The 27,043-nt window shown below is 44.5% G+C and overlaps 1 protein-coding gene across 1 annotated transcript in view; it reads left to right on the forward strand.

Moving 5' to 3' along the window:
- Positions 1 to 27,043, forward strand: part of dagla (diacylglycerol lipase, alpha) — a 482,446-nt gene that overhangs the window by 129,596 nt on the left and 325,807 nt on the right. Inside the window, exon 2 of the mRNA XM_086008510.1 lies at positions 19,569 to 19,705. The gene's annotated coding sequence lies outside the window, so the exon portion shown is untranslated. The remainder of the gene's footprint in view (positions 1 to 19,568; positions 19,706 to 27,043) is intronic.

Here is a 27,043-nt window from a genome sequence, read left to right on the forward strand (position 1 = left end):
GGAGGGAAAGGGGTGAGAGCAGAAGTGCGGGAAATTGAATGGACACGGTTGAGGGCCATGTCAACCGCGGTAGAGGGGAATCCTCGGTTGAGGAAAAAGGAAGACATGCTAGTATGGAAGGTGGCATCGTCTGAACAGATGTGGCGGAGACGGAGAAACTGGGAGAATGGAATAGAGTCCTTGCAGGAAGCGGGGTGGGAGGAACTGTAATTCAGGTATCTGTGGGAGTCAGTGGGCTTATAGTGGATGTTGGTCAATAGTCTATCCCCAGAAATGGAGACAGAGAAGTCGAGGAAGGGAAGAGTCGGAGATGGACCATGTGAAGGTGAGGGAAGGGTGCAAATTGGAAGCAAAGTGAATGAAATTATCTAGTTCAGCCCCTCCTCCCTGCCCCTGCTTAAAAATCTCTCTTCCCTAACCTTTTCCAGTTCTGACGAAGGGTTCGACCCGAAACGTTGACCCTGTTTCTCCTCGATGCTGCCTGACCACCTGACTGTTTCCAGCACTTTCTATCATATAATTTAACCCACTTAGAGCTGATTCCTCATTACTGGGTGCCCAGCTTTTTTTCACTTTTAAATTGATACATTTCTGCACCCACCATGTCTAAGAATTTTACTATTCGTTCCAACAATTGACCTTTGATACAGCCCTAGTTTATTTAGAGTCAGAGAGCAAAAGCCTAAGTCTGTGGAGTCCATGATCTCGGCCTCCTGCCAACAGTATTAATGAGAAAGTCATTCAGAAAGCTACAGTGTGCTGTACTCCCTGAGGAACAGACTTCATATCTCTCTTGCCCTCTTCAATTAAGGCAGCTGTAGCAAGTGTTCTATTTTATTTTCTGGGGCAGTTTACATTCAGTTACTTCAGTGTTTGTCCTGAAAGCTTGATCACTGCCAAGTCTGAAAGATAGATGTATAGTTGAACCAATGCAGCAAAGATTTTCAGACTTAATGTGAAATTTTGGTGTGTTCGACAGCAGGTTGTCAGGAAAAGGAATTTTTTAAAAAACATTCCAATTTGTGCAATGTTACAATTTCAAAATGTGATGAATGGTGTTTTGGGGGGTTTGTTTGCCTTTATTTGGCTGCTGTGCAGCAGTTGTTTGGTTTTTAAGAGTTTAAACTCATTAATATTTTCCGAGTAAATGAAATAGAGCTACTGAATGGAATATTACTAGAAATAGTACGTAAGACGGAGGGAACAATGTACGCTTTCATTGGAAATAAAACATCAACGCTGTTAGTGACAGGCTTGTGTGATGTAGCCACTGCTACCACTATACAAGGATCTGAGGCAGCCTTGAATGTTGGTAAGTTACCACAAATTTACAGTTTCTTCAATACGTAGTTCTATATAGAGTATGGTATAAAAGAGTTTGATAGTTCAGAGCGATTGGGATAATGTGAAGAAACTTTTCTAACTCAGCTGATGTGGTGGGTGACAGCATCTGAATTCCTCATTTTTTCTTCTAAGACTCTGTTGAACAGACCAAGCAAGTTCATTTTGCTGGGTAAGATGCCAAAGAGTTAAAGTCTGTGAACGAAATGATTGATTAGCTTGTGGTTCTCTGTCCTAGCAGTGTTACGGGTTCATGGTTTCAGATGAGTCAATTTGTGCATTTCTTTTTCTAGGCAAACTTTTTCTTCTAGCTCTGCTCTTTTTTTATTCATTCACTGGATGTGGGCGTGTTGCTGGCAGGTCAGCATTTATTGCCCATCCCTAATTGCCCTTGAGAAGGTAGTGGTGAGCTGCCTTCTTGAACCGTTGCAGTCTATAAGGTGAAGGTATTCCCAGAGTGCTGTTAAGTAGGGAGTTCCAGGATTTTGACCCAGCGATGATGAAGTAACAGCGATATATTTCGCTAAGTCAGGGTGGTGTGTGACTTGGAGGGGAATTTGGAGGTTGTGCTGTTCCCATTCGTCTGCTGTCCTTGTCCTTCTAGGCAGTAGAGGTTGTGTGTTTCGGAGTTGCTGTAGTGCTTCTTGTGGATGGTACACACTGCAGCCGCGGTATGCAGCTGGTGGAGGGAGTGAATGTTCAAGGTGTGGATGAGGTGCAAATCAAGCGGGCTGCTTTGTCCTGGATGGTGTTGAGCTTCTTGTGTTATTGGAGCTGCACTCATCCAGACAAGTGGAGAGTTTTCCATCACACTCCTGATTTGTGCCTTGCAGATGGTGGAAAAGCTTTGGGGAGTCAGGAGGTGAGTCACTTGCCGCAGAATACATAGCCTCTGTTCTGCTCTTGCAGCCACAGTGTTTATGTGGCTGGTCCAGTTAAGTTTCTGATCAATGATGACCCCCAGGATGTTGTTGGTGGTGGATTCTACAATGGTAATGCCATTGAATGTCAAGGGGAGATGGTTAGACTCTCGCAAGTTGGAGATGGTCATTGCCTGGGAAATGTGTGGCGCAAATGTTACTTGCCACTTATCAGCTCAAGCTTGAATGTTGTCCAGATCTTGCTGCATGCAGGCACAGACCACTTTATTATCTGAGGCATTGCAAATGGAACTGAATACTGTGCAATCATCAGCGAACATCCCCACTTCTGACCTTAGGATGGAGGGAAGGTCATTGATGAAGCAGCTGAAGATGGTTGGGCCTTGGAACTCCTGCAGCGATGTCTTGGGGCTGAGATGATTGACTTTCAACAGCCAGAGCCATTTTCCTTTGTGCTAGGTATGACTGTAGTCAGTGGAGAGTCCCCCCTGATTCCAATTGACTTCAATTTTACTAGGGCTTCTTGATGTCACACTTGGTCAAATGCCACCTTGATGTCAAGGGCAGTCACTTTTACCTCACCTCTGGAATTCAACTGTCTTGACTATGTTTGGACCAAGGCTGTAATGAGGTCTGAAGCCCAATGGTCCTGGCAAAACTCAAACTAAGCATCGGTGAGCAGGTTATTGATGCGTATGTGCTGCTTAATAGCACTGTCGACGACACCTTCCATCACTTTGCTAGTTCTGGAGCACAAATCTTCAGCACTGCAACTGGAATGTTGTCAGGACCTTTGTTGTGTCCAGTGTGCTCAGCTGCTTCTTGATATCATGTGGAGTGATCGAATTGGCTGAAAACTGGATTCTGTGACTGTGGGAACTTCAGGAGGAGGCTAAGATGGATCTCTTGGCCTCTGCACTTCTGGCTGAAGATGGTTGCAGTCACATGCTGGTCTCCGCCATCATTGAGGATGGGGAAGTTCATGGAGCCTCCTCCTATTAGTTGTTTAATGGTCCACCACAATTCATGACTGGATGTGGCAGGACTGCAGAGCTTTGATCTGATCTGTTAGTTGTAGGATCGCTTAGCTCTGTCTATAGCATGCTGCTTCTGCTGTTTAGTATATACATATAGTCCTGTAGCGTCACCAATTTGACACCTCATTTTTAGGTATGCTTGGCATACTGCTCCTGGCATGCTCTTCTGTACTCATTGAAGCAGGGTTAATATCCTGGCTTGATGGTAATGGTAAAGTGAGGAATAACACGTGCCATGAGTTTACAGATTGTGGTGGAATACAATTCTGCTGCTGTTGATGGCCCACAGCACCTCATGAATGCCCAGTTTTAAGGTGGTAGACAACATGATGGTAGTGCCACACAACATGATGGAGGGTGTCCTCAGTGTGAAGACGGAATTTCCATCTCCACAAGGACAGTGTGGGGGGTCACTCCTACCAATATTGTCCTGGACAGATGCATCTACAACAGGTAGATTGTTGTGGGCGAGGTCAAGTAGGTTTTCACTCGTGTTGGTTCTCTCACCACTTGTCACAGGCCCAGTCTGGCAGCTATGCCCTTCAGGACTCGGCCAGCTCGGTCAGTATTGCTGCTACATTGAAGTCCCCCACCCAAAGTAAATTCTATGTCCTTGCTACCCTCTTCTTCCAAGTGGTGTTCAACATGGAGGAGTATTGATTCAACAGCTGAGGGAGGGCGGTAGGTGGTAATCAGCAGGAGGTTTCCTTGCCCATACTTAACCTGAAGCCGTGAGACTTCATGGGGTCCGGAGTCAATGTTGAGGACGCCTAGGACCACACCCTCCCGACTGTATACCACTGTACCGCCACCTCTGGTGGGTCTGTCCTGCCGTTGGGACAGGACATACCCAGGGCTGGTGATGGAGGAGTCTCGGACGTTGGTTAAAAGGAATGATTCTGATTCTGTCAGGCTGTTGCTTGACTAGTCTTTGGGACAGCTCTCCCAATTTTGGCACAAGTCCTCAGATGTTAGTGAAGAGGTCAACTGAGCTGGGTGTGCCTTTGTCGTGTCCGAATCCAGAGCCTAGGTTGATGCTCGGGTGGTCTGTCCGCTTTTATTATTGTTTTTCGTAGCGGTTTTGTACAACTGAGTGGCTTGCTAGGCCATTTCAGAGGGCAGTTAAGGGTCAACCACATTGCTGTGTGCCTGGAGTCATATATAGGCCAGACCAGGTAAGGACAGCAGATTTTCTTCCCAAAAGGATATTCATGAACCAGACGGGTTTTTACGACAGGTTTCATGTCACCATTTTTATTCCAGATTTATTTATTTATTTAATTAATTGAATTTAAATTCCCCAGCTGCCGTGGTGGGATTTGAATTCATGTCTCTGGATTGTTAGTGCCTGCCTCTGGATTACTAGTCCAGTAACATAACCACTGTGCTCCAATACCCCATAATTCTGATTGATATGTATAGTACTTGCATATTGTAACTGAACACTAGATGCCCCCCGATGGGCAAAAGCTATCCTTATGCGCTTTAGGTAAAATTTCAAGGGATGCAGCCACTTAACGGTGAGGGGGTCATGTAGGAGGCAAAAGTTCTACGCTTCTTTTGAAAGGCTTGTAAAGCATTTCAGCCTGTTACTGACCTTTGCTAAAGCTGAAGGACGACAGGAAAAATATGCCGGACAAAAATCCAATGTAGAGGCATGAAACTGAGTGCAGGCCAGAAATGGAGCAGCCTAGCTATCCCTATAGCATGGCTGGTGCAGTGAATATTACAATACATGAGTTGGTTGTGAGGCAGGTTTGCCCTATTGGCACTCCACAACACCACCTGTAGCACAGCAGTACAAGTTGCCTGGAATGAACAGTAGCATAGTGGTAATGTCACTGGGCTAAGGACTAATGATTCAGAGACGTGAGTTCAAATCCCACCATGGCAGCTGGGGAATTTAATTTCAGTTAATTAAATACATCTGGAATAAAAAAAAAAGTTAGCATTAGTAACCATGAAACTATTGGATTGTCATAAAACCCATCTGGTTCACTAATATCCTTCAGGGAAGAAAATCTGACGCCCTTACCTGGTCTCCAGACCCACAGCAATGTGGTTGATTCTTAATGACTCTCTGAAATGGCCTAGCAAGCCACTCCGTTGTAACAAACCGCTACGAAACAAAATAATAAGAATGAAACCGTGTGAACCACCTGGTATCGACCTGGCTATGGACACGGCAGCGGCACACCCAGCCCAGTCAACCCTACAAAGTCCTCCTCACCAACGTATGGGGGAATTGTGCCAAAATTGGGAGAGCTGTCTCTCAGACTAGTCAAGCAACAGCCTGACATAGTCATACTCACAGAATCATTCCTTTCAGCCAATGTCCCAAACTCCTCCATCACCATCCCTGGGTATGTCCTGTCCCACTGGCAGGACAGACCCACCAGGGGTGGCGGCACAGTGACATACAGTCGGGAAGGAGTGGCCCTGGGAGTCCTCAGCATTGACTCCGGACCCCATGAAGTCTCATGGCTTCAGGTCAAGTATGGGCAAGGAAACCTCCTGCTGATTACCACCTACCGCTCTCTCTCTCAGCTGATGAATCAGTACCCCTCCATGTTGAACACCACTTGGAAGAAGCATTGAGAGTAGCTAGGGCACAGAATGTACACTGGATGGGGGACTTCACTGTCCATCACCAAGAGTGGCTCGGTAGCACCACTACTGACCGAGCCCTGAAGGGCATAACTGCCAGTCTGGACCTGCGACAGGTGGTGAGAGAACCAACACGAGGGAAAAACCTACTTGATTTCGTCCTCACCAATCTACCTGTCGCAGATGCATCTGTCCATGACAGTATTGGTAGCAGTGACCACCGCAAAGTCATTGTGGAGACAGAAGTCCCGTCTTTACACTGAGGACACCCTCCATCGTGTTGTGTGGCACTACCACTGTGTTAAGTGGGATAGATTCAGAACAGATCTAGCAGCTCAAAACTGGGCATCCATGAGGCACTGTGGGTCATCAGCAGCAGAATTGTATTCCACCACAATCTAACCTCATGGCCTGGCATATCCCTCACTCTACCATTACCATCAAGCCAGGGGACCAACCCTGGTTCAATAAGGAGTGTAGAAGAGCATGCCAGGAGCAGCACCAGGTGTACCTAAAAATGAGGTGCCAACCTGGGGAAGCTGCAACACAGGACTATATGCATGCTAAGAAGCAGCATGTTATAGACAGGGCTAAGCGATCCCACAATCAACGGATCAGATCAAAGCTCTGCAGTCCTGCCACATCCAGTCATGAATGATGGTAGACCATTAAACAACTAACGGGAGGAGGAGGCTCCATGACTCATCCTCAATGATGGTGGACCCAGCATATGAGTGCAAAAAAACAAGGCTGAAGCGTTTGCAACCATCTTCAGCCAGAAGTGCCGAGTGGATGATCCATATCAGCCTACTCCTGAGGTCCCCACCATCACAGAAGCCAGCCTTCAGCCAGTTCGATTCACTCCACGTGATATCAAGAAACTGCTGAGCGCATTGCATACAGCAAAGGCTATGGATCCCGGCTATCGTACTGAAGACTTGTGCTCCAGAACTAGCCGTGCCTCTAGCCAAGCTGTTCCAGTACAGCTGCAACACTGGCATCTATCCGACAATGTGGAAAACTGCCCAGGTATGTCCTGTCCACAAAAAGCAGGACAAATCCAACCCGGCCAATTACCACCCCATCAGTCTACTCTCCATCAGCAAAGTGATGGAAGGTGTCATCGACAGTGCTATCAAGCGGCACTTATTCACCAATAACCTGCTCACAGATGCCCAGTTTGGGTTCCGCCAAGACCACTCTGCTCCCGACCTCATTACAGCCTTGGTCCAAACATGGACAAAGGAGCTGAATTCCAGAGGTGAGGTGAGAGTGACTGCCCTTGACATCAAGGCAGCATTTGACCGAGTGTGGCATCAAGGAACCCTAGTAAAATTGAAGTCAATGGGAATCGGCGCGGGGGTGGGGGGGGGGAAATGCTCCACTGGCTGGAGTCGTACAAGGAAGATGATTGTGGTTGTTGAAGGTCAATCATCACAGCCCAGGACATCGCTGCAGGAGTCCCTCAGGGCAGTGTCCTAGGCCCAACCATCTTCAGCTGCTTCATCAATGAGTCTAACCACCTCCCCATGACATTCAACAGTATTACCATCGCTGAATCCCCCACCATCAGCATCCTTTGGGGGGGGGGGGGGGTCACCATTGACCAGAATCTTAACTGGACCAGCCACATGAATACTGTGGTAGTGAGAGCAGGTCAGAGGCTGAGTATTTTGCGGCGAGTGTCTCGCCTACCTGACTGCCCAAAGCCTTTCCACCACCTACAAAGCACACGTCAAGAGTATGATGGAATGCTCTCCAATTGCCTGGATGAGTGCAGCTCCAACAACACTCAAGAAGCTCGACTCCATCCAGGACAAAGCAACCCGCTTGATTGGCACCCCATCTACCACCTTAAACATTCACTCACTCCACCACCGGCGTAACGTGGCTGCAGTGTGTACAATCTACAAGATGCACTGCAGCAACTCGCCAAGGCTTCTTCGGCAGCACCTCCCAAACCCACAACCTCTTGCATCTAGAAGGACAAGGGCAGCAGGTGCATGGGAACACCAGCACCTCCAAGTCGCACACCATCCTGACTTAGAAGTATATCGCTGATCCTTCATTGTCGCTGGGTCAAAATCCTGGAACTCCCTTCCGAACAGCACTGTGGGGGTACCTTCACCACATGGACTGTAGTGGTTCAAGGCTGCGGCTCACCACCAACTTCTCAAAGGCAATTAGGGATAGGCAATAAGTGCTGGCCTTGCCAGCGACACCCAGATCCCATATATGAATAAAAAAAATACTCCAACCCCCTTGCAATAAAGGCCAACATGCCATTTGTCTTCCTTATTGCTTGCTGTACCTGCATGCTAGCTTTCTGTGTTTCTTGCACGAGGACACCCAAATCTCTTTGAACACCAACATTTGAAAGTTTCTAACCATTTAAAAAAATTCTGTTTTTCTATTCTCCTACCAATGTGAATAACCTCACATTTCCCTACATTGTACTCCATCTGCCACCTTACTGCCCACTCACTTAGTCTATCTATATCCCTTTGCAGACTTTTTGTGTTCTCTTCACCGCATACTTTCCCACCTAGCTTTGTATTGTCAGCAGACTTGGACACATTATACTCGGTCATTAATATAGGTTGTAAATAGCTGAGGCCCCAACACTGATCCTTGCGGCACCCCACTAGTTACAGCCTGCTAACCTGAAAAAGATCTGTTTATTCCTACTCTCTGTTTTCTGTTCGTTAACCAATCCTCTATCCATTCTACTATATTACCCCCAACCCCATGAGCCCTAATCTGGTGTAATAACCTTTTATGTGGTACCTTATCGATTGCCTTTTGGAAATCCAAATATACTACATCCACTGGTTCCCCTTTATCTACCCTGCTAGATACATCCTCAAAAAATTCTAATAAATTTGTCAAACACGATTTCCCTTTCATAAAACCATGTTGACTCTGCCTAATCATGTTATGATTTTCTAAGTGCCCTGATACCACTTCCTTAACAATGGATTCTAGCATTTTCCCGACGACTTATGTCAGGCTAACTGGCCTGTAGTTCCCTGTTTTCTCTCTCCCTCCTTTCTTGAATAACGGTGTTACATTTGCAGCCTTCCAATCCACTGAGAATCTAAGGAATTTTGGAAGATCAAAACCAATGCGTGCACTATCTGTTCAGCCACCTCTTTTAGAACCCTAGGATGTAGGCTGTCAGGTCCAGGGGAGTTGTCGGCTTTTAGTCCCATTAGTTTCTCTGGTACATTCTCTCTACTTATATTAATTACGTTAAGTTCCTCACCCTCATTAGCCCCTTGGTTCCCCACCTTTTTTGGTATGCTTTGTGTCTTCAACTGTGAAGACAGATACAAAATATTTGTTTACCGTTTCTGCCATTTCCTTATTCCCTATAATAATTTCTCCTGTCTCAGCCTCTAAGGGACCAATGTTCCTTTTTACATACTTTGAGAAGCTTTTACAATCTGCTTTTATATTCCTTGCTAGTTTTCTCTCTTTTTCCCTTTTTATCAATTTTTTGGTCATCCTTTGCTGGTTTCTGAAACTTGAACCAAAACGGGTATCCGTATTTTCAACTTCATTCGCTGCCATTAATAAATGTTGTCGTCTTGAACCATGACACCCACCCTGTAACATGTCAGAAATGCAGCGCTTATTCACAAGTGCAGAACAACACATACAAAATTTATGTCACCGAATTAAAAACCAAGAGCAGGAAAAGCTATGATTTAACAGAAATAAACATTCATCTTTCTTCCTGGACAGGAGAACCAATCAGACTGACTTGGAAATGTTTTCTAATATGTTGACTTAAATATGTTAATTTACAAATTTCGCTTCTAATGTTTTTCCTCTCAAACATTCTCCACAATATTAATCCCTGCTCTTACCACGAAAAGTGTCGAACTATTCTAGGCACTTCACAATTAAATAGCGGGAAACAAACTTCCTTGTGTACTCAATTTTTAATCTATTTCAAACATTTACACCAAATCCAAATTGTACATCAGTTTAATTGAAGTATTTTCTGTCTTTCTCAATAAACAAATAGCGGTTTCTTCCAAAGTTGCTTCCTGCAATTTTTATACATCTCTTGTTTCTATTAATACTCCACTAAATGTTTAAGAGGAAATCTATATTTACATTATTCCTGGGACAGTAGAACAATAGACAAAATAAAATGGTTTGCATTTTCGCTCCTTTTTTTGGTTCTCTTCCTAAAAGTCTTACTTTTTATTGACTTTTTAAAAATATATTAATATGTAACTCTTACAAATCCTCCCCTACCTTCCCCTTTCTCAACAGCATGATTGCATATTTGTGTAAAGCTACTCACTTCACTCGATCGCTCAAAATCAAATAAAATTTCAATTTTAAAACGCTTTGATCATTTCAGAGCTTCTTTAAAAGCATTTGGACTTTAAGACCTGGTTGAAACTTGTTTACATGAGTGGAAAATTGATTTTTGCTTCTGTTTCTTCCAAAATCATACTTGAAACTTGGGGGGGGGGGGGGGCGGAGAAATTGTTTTTAACACTCATTTTTTGTGAAAAGTTCATTTAAAAATCTTTAAATTCTTTCACGTCTCGTTGCAGCTTTGACAGAAGAAGTTGATCCAAATTTCTTTTTCCCTCTTCAATGCTGTCGTTAAACATATAACAACAAAAAATAAACTCTTAATTCCAAATGGAGCTCAAATAAGAAAGTAAATAAAGTGGTTAAACTCCCCAATCCTAAGTAGGCAGTGAGGCTATCTATCTCCAGCCTTGGCGATGAGTTGGGATCATTTATGGAGAAGTTGTTTGCTCTTTTTCTGCTGCAGTTCTCTCTGTCTCTCTGACTCTGAGGTACAAACGGGGTCACAAACTTTTTCCCTCTCAACATGTTTTAAATAACCTTGATAAACTCTTTCAAGGAGGGGACTACATCTGGGAAAATTAACTGGAACTTACATGCAACATCACTTTCCCATATTTTTTCAGGCTTTAAACAATTTTCTGAATTTTCAAATTCCCCCCCAATATTTTTGTTGGGGGCCTAAAAATTGTTTGCTTTAGCCTCCTTCCAGCAGCCATTGTACATGTGCTGCGCCGCCACCTGTGTTGTTCCAAAGTACGGCTGCCGCTTAGTCCTTGGGAACGGACTACATGTGTCTCCACAGAAAAAAGTACTGTCAGAATTCCGAGACAACGCTTGCTGGGTTCCAGGGCTCTGTACCTTAGCAAATGCTGTTCCAATTTGGATTGGCTCTGAGGTCACAAATGATTCTCTGTGAGGATTCGCAGGCCATTGTGTATTGGGCCCCTCTTTCCCGCTCCAGCTCACTGCGCGCAGCCTTTGAATTTAAGTGCGCGGGATCTTGCAGATCGCTGCAGGGAGCAGTGCCTTCAACCCTCCGAGATTTCTGCGCTCCTCCAGTTCGGGCCTCTTGCGCATTCCTGATTTTAATCACTCCACCATTGACGGCTGTGCCTTCAACTAGCCATATTCACTCTACCATCCAATACAAGAGGCAACCTTTGTTGCCCCCAGGCAGTTTGAATTCTTCAGCAGACAGATGTGCTAATTGGGTTGGCTCAACGTTTGTAATTCTAATTTTCAAAAGTTAGCTCCAATTTGCCCCATGTTTTATGTTTTTATGGTTTTTATTAACTTTCATCAGCAACGAGACTCAAATCATGAATCCACCCCGGTGCAATATTGGATTTAGTAAAAGGTAGCTAATAAAAGTAAGTTGAACTTGTGTTAATCACTCTTTTTTCCCTCTGCTAAAATGCTTCCTTGCTTCACCAGTGATTGAAAGCCTGATTTTACAAACCCATCTGCCATAGCATCATTTTGTTTTAAAAAGCAGATTCAGGTACAGCCCCAAATTCGCACAAACTTGTTTCTCATTTCCTCTCCTAAAATATGTCACTGCCATCTGACGGCAACAAAGCACCACCTTACTCATCTGGCGCGGGTAAAACTCGGCAACTCATTCACCTGTCTCGGTTTAATAAGAAGATGGAGTACAGGTGCCAACTACCGATCTCTCCCACCGATTTGAAGGCTTGGTCCAGCCCCATTATGGTGGCTGGCTGCATTGATCTGGCCTGCTCCGATTTGCCCGGCGGTGAGCATGAAGTTTCTGTAACACAGCCCCAGAACCATGGCACCAACTGAGAAGGGGGGATACACTGCTCTCCTCACCATGGGAACTGGCTGAGCTCGGCTCCTCTTCAGCTTCTGCCTGCAGCATGCGGCGCTTCTCAGAGGGCGGCATAACCAACACGTCACCCACTCCCTTAACGTGACCACTGCCCCAACTCTTGTTCATTTCCAATTGGGATCGGCTCTGAGGTCGCAAGACTTGCAAACTACCCTCTCTGAACCATTGTGTATTGGGCCCCTCCCACCCGCTCCAGCTGTCCAGCTCAAGTGCGTGGCCTTTGAATTTAAGTGTGCGGGAGCTTCGGGATTGGTGCACGGCCACGCACCTTAGAGGGAGCAGTGCCCCAGGATGCTGATAGTGGAGATTTGGCAATGGTAATGCCATTGAATGTTGAGGGGCATTTGGTTAGACTCTTGTTTCTTGGAAATGATCAATGCCTGGGACGTGTGACTCGAATGTTACTTGCCACTTGTCAAAGTCTTGCTGCATGCAAGCACGGACTGCTTCATTATCTGAGGAATTGCAAATGGAGTTGAACACTGCAATCATCAGTGAACAGCCCCACTTCTGACATTGATGAAGCAGTTCAAGATAGTTGGGCTTAGGGTGCTGCCCTGAGGAACTCCTGCAGCAATGCCCTGGGGCTGAGATGATTGGCATTCAACAACCACGACCATCTTCCTTCGTGCCAGATATGACTCCAGCCACTTGAGAATTTTCCCTCTGAACCCCACTAACTTCAGTTTTACTAGGGCCTCTTGTTGCTACACTCGGTCAAATGTTGCCTTGATGTCAAGTGCAGTCACTCACGCATCACCTCACCTCATCTCACCTCTGGAATTCAGCTGTTCTGCTCATGTTTGGACCGAGGCTGCAATATGGTCTGGAGCTGAGTGGTTCTTGCAGAACCCAAACTGAGCATCGGCGAGCAGCTTATCAGTGAGCTAAGTGCCGTTTGATAGCATTGATGACAACTCCTTCCATCACTTTGCTGGTGATTGAGAGTAGCTTAATAGGGAGGTAATTGGCTGGATTGGATTTGCCCTGCCCTTTGTGGACAGGACATACCTGGGCAATTTTCCACATTGTCGGGGAGATGCCAGTGTTGTAGCTATACTGGAACAGCTTGGCTGGAGGTGTGGCTAGTTCTGGAGCGCAGGTCTTCAGCACTGCAGCCAGGAAGTTGTCGGGGCTGATGGCCTTTGCTGTGTGCAGTGCACTCAGCTATTCCTTGATATCACGCGGAATGAATCGAATTGGCTGAAGACTGGCATCTGTGGTGTTGGGGACCATTGAAGGAGTCCAAGAAGGATCGTCCACTTGGCATCTCTGTCTGAAGATGGTTGCAATCGCTTCAGCCTTGACTGTTGCACTCGTGCTGGACTCTACCATCTTTGAGGATGGGGGTGCTCATGGAGACGACGCCTCCCATTAGTTACTTAATTGTCCACCACCGCTGAATGTGGCATGACTGCTGAGCTTTGATTATTGGTTGTGGGATTGCATAGCTCTGTCTATAACATGCTATTTCCGCTGTTTAGCAGGCGTGTGTTGTAGCTTTACCAGGTTGGCGCCTCATTTTCAGGTATACCTGGTGCTGCTCCCAGCATGCCCTTCTACACTCCTCACTGGACCAGAGTTGGTCATCTGGCTTGATGGTGATGGAGGAGTAAGGCATACGCCGGGTTTTGAGGTTATAGATTGTGGTGGAATGCAATTCTGCTGCTGTTGGTGGCCCACAGAGCCTCATTGATGCCCAGTTTTGAACTGCTAGATCTATTCCTAATGCCACACAACATGATGGAGGGTGTTCTCAATATGAAGGCAGGACTTGATCTTTCACAAGGACTGTGCAGTGGTGACCAATGTTCCCGCTAATTCTTTTTGGGTGCACGGCCCCTTTAAGTCATTGCGTGGCCCATTTAAATTACTGCACATAAGAACAGGAGTAGGCCATTCGACCCTTCAAGCCTGCTCCGCCATTCAATGAGATCATGGCTGATCTTCTGCCTCAACTCCATTCACCGGCCCTATTGCCATATCCCTTGATGCCCTTACTAGTCAGAAATCTATCGAATTCTGTTTTGAATATACCCAATGACTGAGCCTCCACTGCCCTATGAGGTAGAGAATTCCAAAGATTCACCACCCTTTGTGTGAAGAAATTTCTTCTCATCTCAGTCCTGAATGGCCTACCCTTTAACCTGAGGCATGCGGGGTTTTTTCCTTTATAACACCGTTGAGCCTGATGTGCGGGATCTGCAGATCGCAACTTAGAGAACGATGGAGGTGACCCCTACCAATCATGGACAGATCCATTTGCGACAGGTCGATTGGTGAGGCTGAGGTCAAGTAGATTATTCCTTTGGTGCTGGTTCTCTCACCACCTGCCGCAATCCCATCCTGGCAGCTGTGTCCTCCAGGACTCTGCGAGCTCGGTCAGTGAAGGTACTACTGAGCCATTCTTGGTGATGGACATTGAAGTTCAGAGTATATTCTGTGCTGTTGCTACCCTCTGTACTTCCTCCAAATGGTGTTCAACACGCAGGAGTACCTTTATTGGCCGAGGGAGGGCGATAGGTGGTAATCAGAAGGAAGTTTCCTTGTCCATATTTGACCTGAAGCCATGAGACTTAATGGAGTCAATGTTGAAGACTCTTAGGGTCACTCCCAGCTAACTAGATCACTGTGCACTGACTTCTGGTGGGTCTTTCCTGTCGGTGGGACAGGGCATACCCAGGGATGGAAGCGCCTGGGATGTTGGCTGATGGGTATAATTGTATGAGTATGACCGTCAGGCAGTTGCTTGACTAGTCTGTCTGACAGCACCCCAACTCTGACACCAGCCCCCAGATGTTAGTGAGGAGGACCTTCACAGGATCGACTTGGCTGAGTGTGTCTTTGTTGAGTCTGAATTCGATGCCTAGGGCACAGCCGAGTGGTCTGACTTGTTTTATTCTCCTTTTATGTAGCAGTTTAGATGCAACTGGGTTGCTTGCTAGGCCATTTCAGTGGGCAGTTAAGAGTCAACCATGTTGGTGTGGGACTGGAGTCGTGTATGGACCAGACCGGGTATGAACGCCAGGTTTACTTCCCTAAAGGACATTAGTGAACCGGTTGGGTTTTTACCAATATCCAACAGCTTCAAGGTTACTTTACTGATACCAGCTTTTTATTCCATATTTTTAAATTTTTCTTCAGCTGATCTGAAAAGCTTTCGCTCACGCACGCGCTCACACACACACGCGCTCACACACACACGCGCTCACACACACACGCGCTCACACACACACGCGCTCACACACACACACGCGCTCACACACACGCGCTCACACACACACACGCGCTCACACACACGCGCTCACACACACGCACACGCACACTTGCTCTCTGCTGTGTCTGACCAGAAAATATAACATTTGATTGTGAAATTACCTGAAAACTTAATTCTGCAGCTAGTTTTGAAATAATTTGGGAAAATCCCAAAGAAACTCAAATGTTGAGGACATATACCCTTCCCGTGTGCATTACGCAACCGATTCCTTGGGAAAAATCCTATTAATGCGTGATAGGAAATACTGCACATGCTCAGTTTATGGGATCTCCCTAAAATCTAAGGGTAATAGTCTTGGGTTAAAATATCAAAATCTTCAGGTCCAGATTTCTGAGGCTGATGCCTTCAAGTAAAAAATATTAATAGAGGCACAAGACAATTTTTATAGGTAACTTAATCATATTGTGAAATATGTAGTTTTTATTACCTAGGAAATTACATATTATTTTGGACATTAGAAATTTCAGTTATTAGAAGAAAATGGCAGCTGAATGGATTTTGAAAATGTGTGGGTAATTTAGTTGGTTTAACTTTTGTTTACTGGTAATTTTTTCTGATGTTGAGGATTGGTTATTTTCATAGGTCTTTTGTTATTTTTCAGTGGAAGTTTAGGTACCTGTTTCTCTTGCCTTCATTTGGTATGGTGCCTAACTGTTCAGTTGTGATTTCTAGCTAATGTATGAATACAACATGTATCATGGACTTTGCATGTCACAAGTGTTATGACAAGAAGTGTGCGCATATGTAAAGTTTTTTGTATTATAGGTATATATGTGCTCATTTTCAGTTGTACAATAATTCTTGTACTGTCCCATTTTTGCCATCATACTTTTCCTGTTACACTGTTCATTGGCTCAAAGTAAAACAGCAGTAAATCAAAGCTGAAGCAGAAGATATGGATCAAAAGTGAGGAAAATGGCTAGAAAATCAATGAGAAACCATGAAGGACTTCTGAAAACAACTAATCATGAACGGCCATTTCAGCTGAACCTAACAATGAAAAAAAGATAAACCAATCGAACCACTTGTTGAAAAATCCCTCTGTCTCTGTCATCATGTTACCTTTAATACCATGGGCCTTATTCATTGAAAGTAAAAGTTAATCAGTAGCAGAAAGGCATGGAGAAACGGATAAAGGTGCAATGTAGATTCACTAGGATTATACCATGGATGAGCGGGTTTAGTTATGACTGAAGAATTGGAAAAAGTAGGACTACTCACTAGAGCAGAGAAGGATAAGGGAAAATCCCATAGAAGGTTTGAGAGGGTAAATCGTGGAAGATTTCCACTGTTCAATGAATCGATGACGAGGCATAAATTTAGAATTAAAAGCCTAAAGGGAGAGGTTAACAAGTATTTTTGTGCAAAATGTTAAATTATGGAAGTCATTGCCACAAGTGGCTGTTGAAGCTGAGTCAATTGCAGCCTTTAAGAGGGAATTAACACTTTAGGAAAACTATTGAGTATGGTGAAAAAGCAGCAAAATGTGATTCGAATGATAGCTTCATTGTGGAGCTAGCACTAGCACAGACAAGATGGGCCAAATGACTGTCTCCTGTGCTGTAATTTCAATTATCTACAATTGAGTATTTTCTCATTTAAATCTAATATTTTAGATACAACAGCTTTGTTAAAAAGAATTACTTTTCTTGAGATTGAGAATATTTTTTGCTTCCACCGTGTTTCTCTTGTCTCTTCTCTCCCTAACCCCATGACAAATGACGATTGCATTGGCAGGTTACAGTTCTGCATGCACTGGCAACCCTCTTGTATATGATTCTAGACAGTGTCAGCAGACTTTTGAAGGCTTACACAACTGAGCCTGGTCCTAACCTCACTTGATTTGAAAGGATAAACATCAGGAAATGAAATCCTGACTGACATTTTTGTTCCCTCTCATGCCAAGGGCCATCCTAAGGCTCCTCTGACCGAGATCAGCTAGCTCAGCACAAATTGAGTTGCTTCATTGAGTATTCTGCACTCTGATGCCTCCCTGTACAATTGACAGAGCTTCTCCATTTCCAACAGTGCTGTGCTTTTTGGCTCGGATCTTTAGGTCTGTGAAGCTTAACAGTATACAGGGTTATACCTTTACTCATTAGTCATTGGAAGAGCTGCAGTTGAGGATACTTTAATTTTTAGTTGTCGCTGTTGTGATCACTGGGGTGTTTGTGAGGTCACTCGGCTGTTTGTGAATGCAGATCCTCAGCAGGAACTTGTATTGCATTAAAATGTTTAGGTTTGCATTGTCAGCAATCGGTGCACAATTACCTATGGAATTCACAATAGGGACCAAAGGAAGGTATTGCAATAAATCAAATCAAATCAACTTTTATTGTCATTGTTAGTGCACAAGTGCAGTACAACGAAATGTAGGCGTGCTAAATTTACAGAAATGAGCTTTTGGGGACAGGGTGATGCACTGGGTTGGTGCACTGCTTGTTCATGATTGGGACTCGAGTTTGAGACGAGTCCAGGTAGATGGGAAGAGAGTGTTCCCGCTTAGTTGGCTGTAGAGATCATTATAAAATGAGTTTGGGCAGTTTTGATTTCGTTTTTAAGGGTGCGGTCTCACAGGACAAATCTGAGCACAGTCTGGAGTGGAAGAAGATTGCTCTGGTGCAGTAGGAGGTGCTATTCTGGGTTTGGGGCAAAAAGATATTGGTATGCTAGAGTAGAGGGAGCTTTATGCTGTGACTGTGTTTGTTATTGTCCAATTTGGAAGTGTTCTGTTACCAAGTGGTAACATCGCATTGCCTGAAAGGCGCAGAAAATTACCAAGAAGCAACACCTTTTGTTGTATTTTACTCTAGGTAAGATATTTTCTTCTTCTTTAGATATGCAGATAGTTATTTTTCCAATTATTTTTTCTTCATTACCAAAAGAAAGACTGGCATTTATATAGCGCCTTTCACGACCACTGGACATCTCAAAGCGCTTTACAACCAATGAAATACTTTTGGAGTGAAGTCACTGTTGTAATATGGGATACCAGAAGGAATGGTGTACAATTTTGCAATTTTTTATATACATAAATCAACACACTGGCACTGTTAAATTGAAAATTAAATGATATGCCTTCTTGATATAACTGCAAATAATTGATTTAATTTGAAAACAAATTTATTTTAGTTGCTCATCAAATCATAATGATTTCCAGACTCTCAGATGAGTGTATGTAGCTGTGGAAGTTTGCCTTGGCTGAGTCTGCTGGATTTTTTCTCTCAAGTGTCTATCTCGGCAGGAGAATAGAACACATTCGACGGAAGGATCGAACCGTATCTATTATTACTCTGGCAGCAGGAAGCTTTCTGACAGCTAAAGTTTGTGTACTCCTTTTGAACCCTCACTTAAGCTGGTGCAAAACATGCAAATAGATTGCAGTTAATGATAGAGTGCACTCAAGTGAGCTGATTGGAATAAGAAATCAGCTGTTCACCAGCTGCAATACACCACCACTTTTTTAAATTCATCAACAGGCACAGTATTATTGACCAGCTGGCATATGCACAGAACACAAACAAAAACTAACAGAACCAGCTCATTCAAGCATTAGTTTCAGCTTAGTACATACTAACTGCCACATTTGGAAGAAAACATTGTATGATACCTGGGCAAAAAGGCTGTAACCAGGATATCCAGACAAAATAATGCTATTTAATGCAAATTCAATTTTCCCATGATTTGGGTCTTCAGTCCAGTCGGAGCTGAATTTTTGGCAGCAGTTTTTAAGTCCAGTTTGTGACTGCACAAAGAATTGAAATTGCCTGACATAATGCCCGAGTCACTGCAGGTCTGCATATTATGCTAGTGAATTGCTGCCTGGACAGGCCTATTAATGGCACCTCTGCTGACACTTCTTCCACTGTATGTAGTTTCCACAACAACAACCAGATCCTCAATTTTGTTTAACAACCTAGGTGAAGCAATGCAGCTGAGTGCAGCATACTGTCGAGATTGAAAAGAATAGGGCACAAGATGCAGTAAATTGAGAAGTATTGTTGGAGTGATAACAAACTTGAGATTTAAAAGCCTTTAGATTGTAGGAAGCAGGGAAGACTGAGTGAAGTAAGGAATTCCATAGTGTTGAGGTACTGGATATCAAGAAATGTTAAATATTTTTTAGAAACTTGAGTCATGGTAAGAACTGAAAACATGTTGAAATAGAATTAGACATTAACTTAATGCAGTTAAATGACCTGCCATCATCATCATTTTTGTTACTCATTTAGGTTCATCATTGGATACATACCATTTCCAGGACACCAGCGTATACCATTTGTAAAATGTCCCTGATTGACAGCGTTTGGCATTGGATTGGGGGGGAAAAATGAAACCAATTGTGCTTTGATGATCAAATCTAAATCACGTAAGTAGTACCTTATTTATTTTTTGCATTGTTTTGGGCTGAGTTTCTAAATATAATGTGACTTAGAGACTGCATGTTTAGAAGTGTGTACAGGAGGAAAGCAATGCTGAGAAACGTTTAAACATTACTCACTTCTTAATGAGTGGGGTACTGCAGGGATCAGTGCTTGGGCCCCAGCTTATATCACAATATATATCAATGATTTGGATGAGGGAACCAAGTGTAATATTTCCAAGTCTGCTGATGACACGAAACTAGGTGGGATTGTGAGTTGTGAGGAGGATGCAAAGAGGCTTCAAGGCGATTTAGACAAGTTGAGTGAGTGGGCAAATACATGGCAGATGCAGTATAATGTGGATAAATGTGAAGTTATCCACTTCGGTAGGAAAAACAGAAAGGCAGAGTATTATTTAAATGGTGATAGATTGGGGAATGTTGATGTACAGAGGGACCTGAGTGTCCTTGTACACCAGTCACTGAAAACAAACATGCAGTTAGGAAGGCAAATGGTATGTTGGCCTTCATTGCAAGAGGATTTGAATACAGGAGCAAGGATGTCTTACTACAGTTATACAGGGCCTTGGTGAGACCACACCTGGAGTACTGTGTGCAGTTTTGGTCTCTACCTAAGAAAGGATATACTTGCCATAGAGGGAGTGCAGCGAAGGTTCACCAGACTGATTCCTGGGATGGCAGGACTGTCATATGAGGAGAGATTGGGTCGACTCGGCCTGTATTCACGAGAGTTTAGAAGAATGAGAGGGGATCTCATTGAAACATATAAAATTCTGACAGGGCTAGACAGACTGGATGCAGGGAGGATGTTTCCTCTGGCTGGGGGGGTCTAGAACGAGGGGTCACAGTCTCAGGATATGGGGTAGGACATTTAGGACTGAGATGAGGAGAAATTTCTTCACTGAGTGTGGTGAACCTGTGGAATTCTCTACCACAGAAGGGTGTGGAGGCCAAGTCACAATATATTTAAGAAGGCAATAGTTAGATTTCTTCTAGACACAAGACATCAAGGAGTATGGGGAGAGAGCGGGAATATGGTATTGAGATAGAGGATCAGCCATGATCATATTGAATGGCGGAGCAGGCTCAAAGGGCTAAATGGCATACTCCTGTTCCTATTTTTCAATGTTTCTGTATGTTTCTATGAGCAGGTCTGGTTTTTACTTGGCTAAGTAAGCTATTGGCTCATCAACAATCGTTACTTGGACTTGAACCAGAGGAACTAAAATAAGAAATAAATAAAACTTGTAATTGTTGAGGGTTTGTATGTGTATGCCTTTATATTAAAAAAAAAAGGGCTGTATTGCTATTCAGATTTGAGTAAAGCATAACAATGGATATGAAGAATTTTCCTATTAAGACCACTTGGATTGTTAAAAGCACCTAACAGTACAATTATGGATATTGTCTTTCTAAAATTGGATTTTATCTGCAGGAAGCATTTTCAACTATGTAGCACTAGTGTCAAATTCTCATAGTAACAGGTCTGTTGCTAAAATCAGGAGCAATTTCATGAGGTATTAAGGATATCACATAATAAAATGTTCCTACAGTATTCTGGTACCATTGTGCTGAACAACCCCAGTGTTGTGGTATGTGCCAGACTCGAGTTGAGTCGCTTGGTTCAGGTGGCATCCATCAACAATTCGAGCCTCGCTCTTGTGCCTTGTCATGTCATGTCATCTGAACCCTAACAATGATAGCTTTTCTACTTTCTGTTGGTCACCCATATTTTTATAATGTAATTAATTGTAGACACCAGGAACAAAACCTGCTTATGATGCTGTATGAATCGTGAAATTAAATTGTATGTTTTAGATGGTTTCACTTTGTTCAAACTATAAGTGTAGCTAAAGTGACATTAATTGATAGAGGTTCAAGGAGGTAACAGCAAAGGGACACTTTTTGAGGTTTAAGCAGAATTAAGAACCAGCATATATTATAACTATGAAGAAATAAAAAAGAAATTGCTCGAGATCTGAAATAAGAACAGAAAATTCTGGAAATGCACAGTTGGTCCTAAGGTTCCCATCAGAAACCATAACCTGCTTTTGTCTTCCAAACTCTGATTAACTTGCCATACATTTCCAACATTTTCTGTTTTATTTTATAAAGCACTTTATTCAGTTGGATTAGCACTGTTAGATGTTGTATCCAGTGAAATGATTTATAATGGCGAAACAACCCATTACAAATCCTGCAAATTTCTACTCTGATCACGTGTAGTACAATTTTCTGCCTGAATATTTATAGAAAGTCCGCTTGGCAATGAAAATGGGTATCTGAACAATAACACATTACTTGCCCTATTCATATCCAATGAGGGTTTTGTGTCATCTATGTATATCACAAGTATTTGTTCTGTTATGAATCCACAGTCTTTTGAAGATGAGGTCAGATGTATAAATTTACATCTCTATAGTTCACTTCATGGCCTGCAAAGTGCTTCAAGGCCAATTAATTATTGAAGTCTCATTTTGTATGCAAGTTACGTGCTTTTTACATCCAGCATTGGTAAACAACTCCAGCAGCAGCCAATTTGCACACAGCAAGGTCCCACAAACAGCCAATGAAGTAGATGTCCAGTTAATTTGTTTCTGATGGTGTTAGGTGAGAGGTGAATGATGGCCAGGACACTGGGAGAAATTCATGCTTTTCTTCAACAAAAAAATTGCGATGAGCTCTTTCATATCCAACTTAACAACTTAACTCAGATTAACATCTCAACAGAAAGATGGCACTTCCGACAAAAGAGCACCTCCTCATTCAGCCTAGATTGTGTTCAGGTCCTGGTTTGAGGCTTGAAGCCACAGCCTTGAGGGAAATGCAAGAATGCTACCACTGAGCCAAGCTAATGTGTGTGTGTGTGTAATTCTGAAATATAAACAAAACATTCTGGAAAGACACAGCAGGTTAGTCAGCATTTGAAAGAGGAAGAAGAAGAAAAAGGCTAGTTCCGATGAAGAGGCTTATAATGTTGCCAAAAAGAGCAGTAAGCCTGAGGATTGGGAGAATTTTAGAATTCAGCAAAGGAGGACCAAGAAATTGATAAAGAAAGGGAAAATAGAATGCGAGTAAACTGGCAAGAGACATAAAAATACACTGTAAAAGCTTCTATAGGTATGTAAAAAGGAAAAGATTAGCGAAAGTAAATGTGGGTCCCTTACAGGCTGAGACAGGAGAAATTATAATGGAGAATAAGGAAATGGCAGAGAAATTAAACAAATAATTTGTGTCTGTCTTCGGATGAAGACACAAAAAACTTCTCGGAAATAGTGGACAACCAAGGGTCTAGCGAGAATGAGGAATGGAAAGAAATTAATATTAGTAAAAATATAGTACTGGAGAAATTAATGGGACTGAAAGCCGATAAATCCCCTGGACTTGATGGCCTACATCCTAGGATTTTGAAAGAGGTGGCTATAGAGATAGTGGATACATTGGTTGTCATTTTCCAAAATTCCATAGATTCTAGAACGATTCCCATGGATTGGAAGGTAGCAAATGTAACCCCACTATTTAAGAAAGGAGGGAGAGAGAAAATGGGGAACGACAGACCAGTTAGCCTGACATCAATAATAGGGAAAATGCTAGAATCTATTATTAAGGACGTGGTAACAGGGCACTTAGAAAATAATAATAGGATTGGGCAGAGTCAACACGGATTTATGAAAGGGAAATTGTGTTGGATGAATCTGTTCGAGTTTTTTGAGGTTGTAACTAGCAGAATAGATAAGGGGGAACCGGTGGATGTGGTGTATTTGGATTTTCAGAAGGCATTCGATAAGGTGCCACACAAGAGGTTATTAAACAAAATTAGGGCTCATGGGATTGGGGGTAATATACTAGCATGGATTGAGGATTGGTTAATGGACAGAAAACAGAGTAGGAATAAACGGCTCATTTTCGGGTTGGCAGGCTGTAACTAATGGGGTACCGCAAGGATCAGTGCTTGTGACTCAGCTATTCACAATCTATATCAATCATTTGGACGAGGGGATCAAATGTAATATATCCAAGTTTGCTGATGCTGTGTGGGAATGTAAGTTGTGAGGAGGATGCAAAGAGGCTTCAAGGGGATATAGACAAGCTAAGTGAGTGGGCAAGAACATGGCAAATGAAATATAATGTGGAGAAATGTGAAATTATACACTTTGGTAGGAAAAATCGAAAAGCAGAGTATTTTTTAAATGGTGAGAGATTGGGAAATGTTGATGTTCAGAGGGACCTGGGTGTCCTTGTACACGAATCGCTGAAAGTTAACATGCAGGTACAGCAAGCAATTAGGAAAGCAAATGATATGTTGGCCTTTATTACAAGAGGATTTGAGTACAAGAGTAAAGACATCTTACTGCAATTATATAGAGCCCTGGTGAGACCACACCTGGAGTATTGTGTACAGTTTTGGTCTCCTTACCTAAGGAGGGATATACTTGCCATAGAGAGAGTGCAATAAAGGTTCACCAGACTGGTTCCTGGGATGGGGGGATTGTCCGATGAGGAGAGTGAGAGTAGTCTAGGCCTATATTCGCTGGAGTTTAAAGGAATGAGAGGGGATCTCATTGAAACGTATAAAATTCTGACAGGGCTAGACGGACTGGATGTAGGGAGGATGTTTCCCCTGGCTGGGGAGTCTAGAACCAGGGGGTCACAGTCTCAGAATAGGGGTCGGCCATTTAAGACTGAGATGAGCAATTTCTTCACTCGGAGGGTGGTGAATCTTTGGAATTCTCTACCCCAGAGTGCTGTGGAGGCTCAGTTGTTTATATTCAAGACAGAGATCGATAGATTTTTTGAATATTAAGGGAATCAAGGGATATGGGGATAGTGCAGGAAAGTGGAGTTGAGGTAGAAGATCAGCCATGGTCTTATTGAATGGTGGAGCAGACTCGAAGGGCCAAATGGCCTACTCCTGCTCCTATTTCTTATGTTCTTATGAAGGATCTCAACTGAAAGGCCAGTCTGTTTCTGGGTTTCAGATGCAACCTGATCTGTACATTTCCAGCACTTTTTGTTTTCATTTCAAATGCATATACACTTAGGGTAATTAATGACTGGCAGAAAATTGCAAAGTAAACACTGAATGGAGTGGTTTGATAAACTGAGTGAAGTTCAAGTAGTTTTTAATGTTTACACCCCTGATATTTAAATGCTGCCTTGTATTTATGGCAGGTATATTTTATTCTTACTGAAACACCAGGTGTTGTTGGGTGGTGGTTATGTTTTTTACTAAAGCTGCTTGGAGTTGTTTACAGTGCGAGCTGCTTTTTTTTTTAGAAAACACATTTTTAAATTTGTACTGTGAGGAGAATTGGAGAACAGAACATTTGGACAGCCAGATTTTATAGACCAGCTCTGAGTCCCCATATAGCATTATGGCGAGTTGATATTTCTGCCTTTATGATCCAGTAGCATGTCAGCAGTTATCTTTAGGACTTGTACAATAATAATGGCCACCGGGTGACGTACTGAACAGCTGCTGATACCCATGGAACTATATACTAGCAAAACTTAGCGGAGTGATTATTTGCAAACGCTTCTGCGCATGAGTACCTCTGTGGGGGCGGAGCCTAAACACTGTCAAGCCCCCACTGGAGTTGCGCATGCGCACCCGACGTTGCGGCTGTGCATGTGCACCGGAGGTTCCAAACGCACATGTGTCTAGCTGCAGGCCTGCGGCCTCAACCACATTTCTCCCTGTGGAGAAGGTCAGGAGATGGGAGAAGAGGGGGTGTGGGTGGGGCTGGTAGAGGAGAGGGAATCGGAGGGGGGAGAAGGTCAGGAACTCGGGGGTCGGGCGAGAACAGGGGAGAAAGAAGGTCAGGAACTCGGGAAGGGGCGTGTGGGTGGAAAGAGGAGGTCAGAAACTCGGCGTGGGGGCAGAAGAGGTCAGGAACTGGGAGGGGGGGTTGGTGGGGAGGTGGAGAGAAGGTCAGGAACTCTGGGTGGAGGGAGAGAGGAGGTCAGGAACGAGGGAGGTAGATAAGGTCAGGAACGCAGGGGGGTGGTGGGAGAAGAGGTCAGGAACTCTGTGGAGGAGTGGCAGGGGAAGTGATGGTCAGGAACTCAGGGTGGGGGGGGTGGTGGATGTAGAGAGAAGGTCAGGAACTCTGGTGGAGGGATGGTGAGACAGCCAGGAATTCTGGGGAGGAGAGAGAGAAGGCCAGGAACTCTGGTGGAGGAGAGAGAAGGCCAGGAACACTGGGGGAGGAGAGAGAAGGCCAGGAACTCTGGGGGAGGAGAGAGAAGGCCAGGAACTCTGGGGAGGAGAGAGAAGGCCAGGAACACTGGGGGAGGAGAGAGAAGGCCAGGAACTCTGGGGGAGGAGAGAGAAGGCCAGGAACTCTGGGGGAGGAGAGAGAAGGCCAGGAACTCTGGGGAGGAGAGAGAAGGCCAGGAACACTGGGGGAGGAGAGAGAAGGCCAGGAACTCTGGGGGAGGAGAGAGAAGGCCAGGAACTCTGGGGCGGAGAGAGAAGGCCAGGAACTCTGGGGCGGAGAGAGAAGGCCAGGAACTCTGGGGGAGGAGAGAGAAGGCCAGGAACTCTGGGGCGGAGAGAGAAGGCCAGGAACTCTGGGGAGGAGAGAGAGAAGGCCAGGAACTCTGGTGGAGGAGAGAGAAGGCCAGGAACACTGGGGGAGGAGAGAGAAGGCCAGGAACTCTGGGGGAGGAGAGAGAAGGCCAGGAACTCTGGGGAGGAGAGAGAAGGCCAGGAACACTGGGGGAGGAGAGAGAAGGCCAGGAACTCTGGGGGAGGAGAGAGAAGGCCAGGAACTCTGGGGCGGAGAGAGAAGGCCAGGAACTCTGGGGCGGAGAGAGAAGGCCAGGAACTCTGGGGGAGGAGAGAGAAGGCCAGGAACTCTGGGGCGGAGAGAGAAGGCCAGGAACTCTGGGGCGGAGAGAGAAGGCCAGGAACTCTGGGGGAGGAGAGAGAAGGCCAGGAACTCTGGGGCGGAGAGAGAAGGCCAGGAACTCTGGGGCGGAGAGAGAAGGCCAGGAACTCTGGGAAGGAGAGAGAAGGCCAGGAACACTGGGGAGGAGAGAGAAGGCCAGGAACTCTGGGGGAGGAGAGAGAAGGCCAGGAACACTGGGGGAGGAGAGAGAAGGCCAGGAACTCTGGGGAGGAGAGAGAAGGCCAGGAACACTGGGGGAGGAGAGAGAAGGCCAGGAACTCTGGGGGAGGAGAGAGAAGGCCAGGAACTCTGGGGCGGAGAGAGAAGGCCAGGAACTCTGGGGGAGGAGAGAGAAGGCCAGGAACTCTGGGGCGGAGAGAGAAGGCCAGGAACTCTGGGGCGGAGAGAGAAGGCCAGGAACTCTGGGAAG

This window comes from Somniosus microcephalus, chromosome 15, assembly GCF_052327205.1.
Source record: "Somniosus microcephalus isolate GS21.2 chromosome 15, FLI_Smic_1.0, whole genome shotgun sequence".
Classification (NCBI taxonomy): domain Eukaryota; kingdom Metazoa; phylum Chordata; class Chondrichthyes; order Squaliformes; family Somniosidae; genus Somniosus; species Somniosus microcephalus.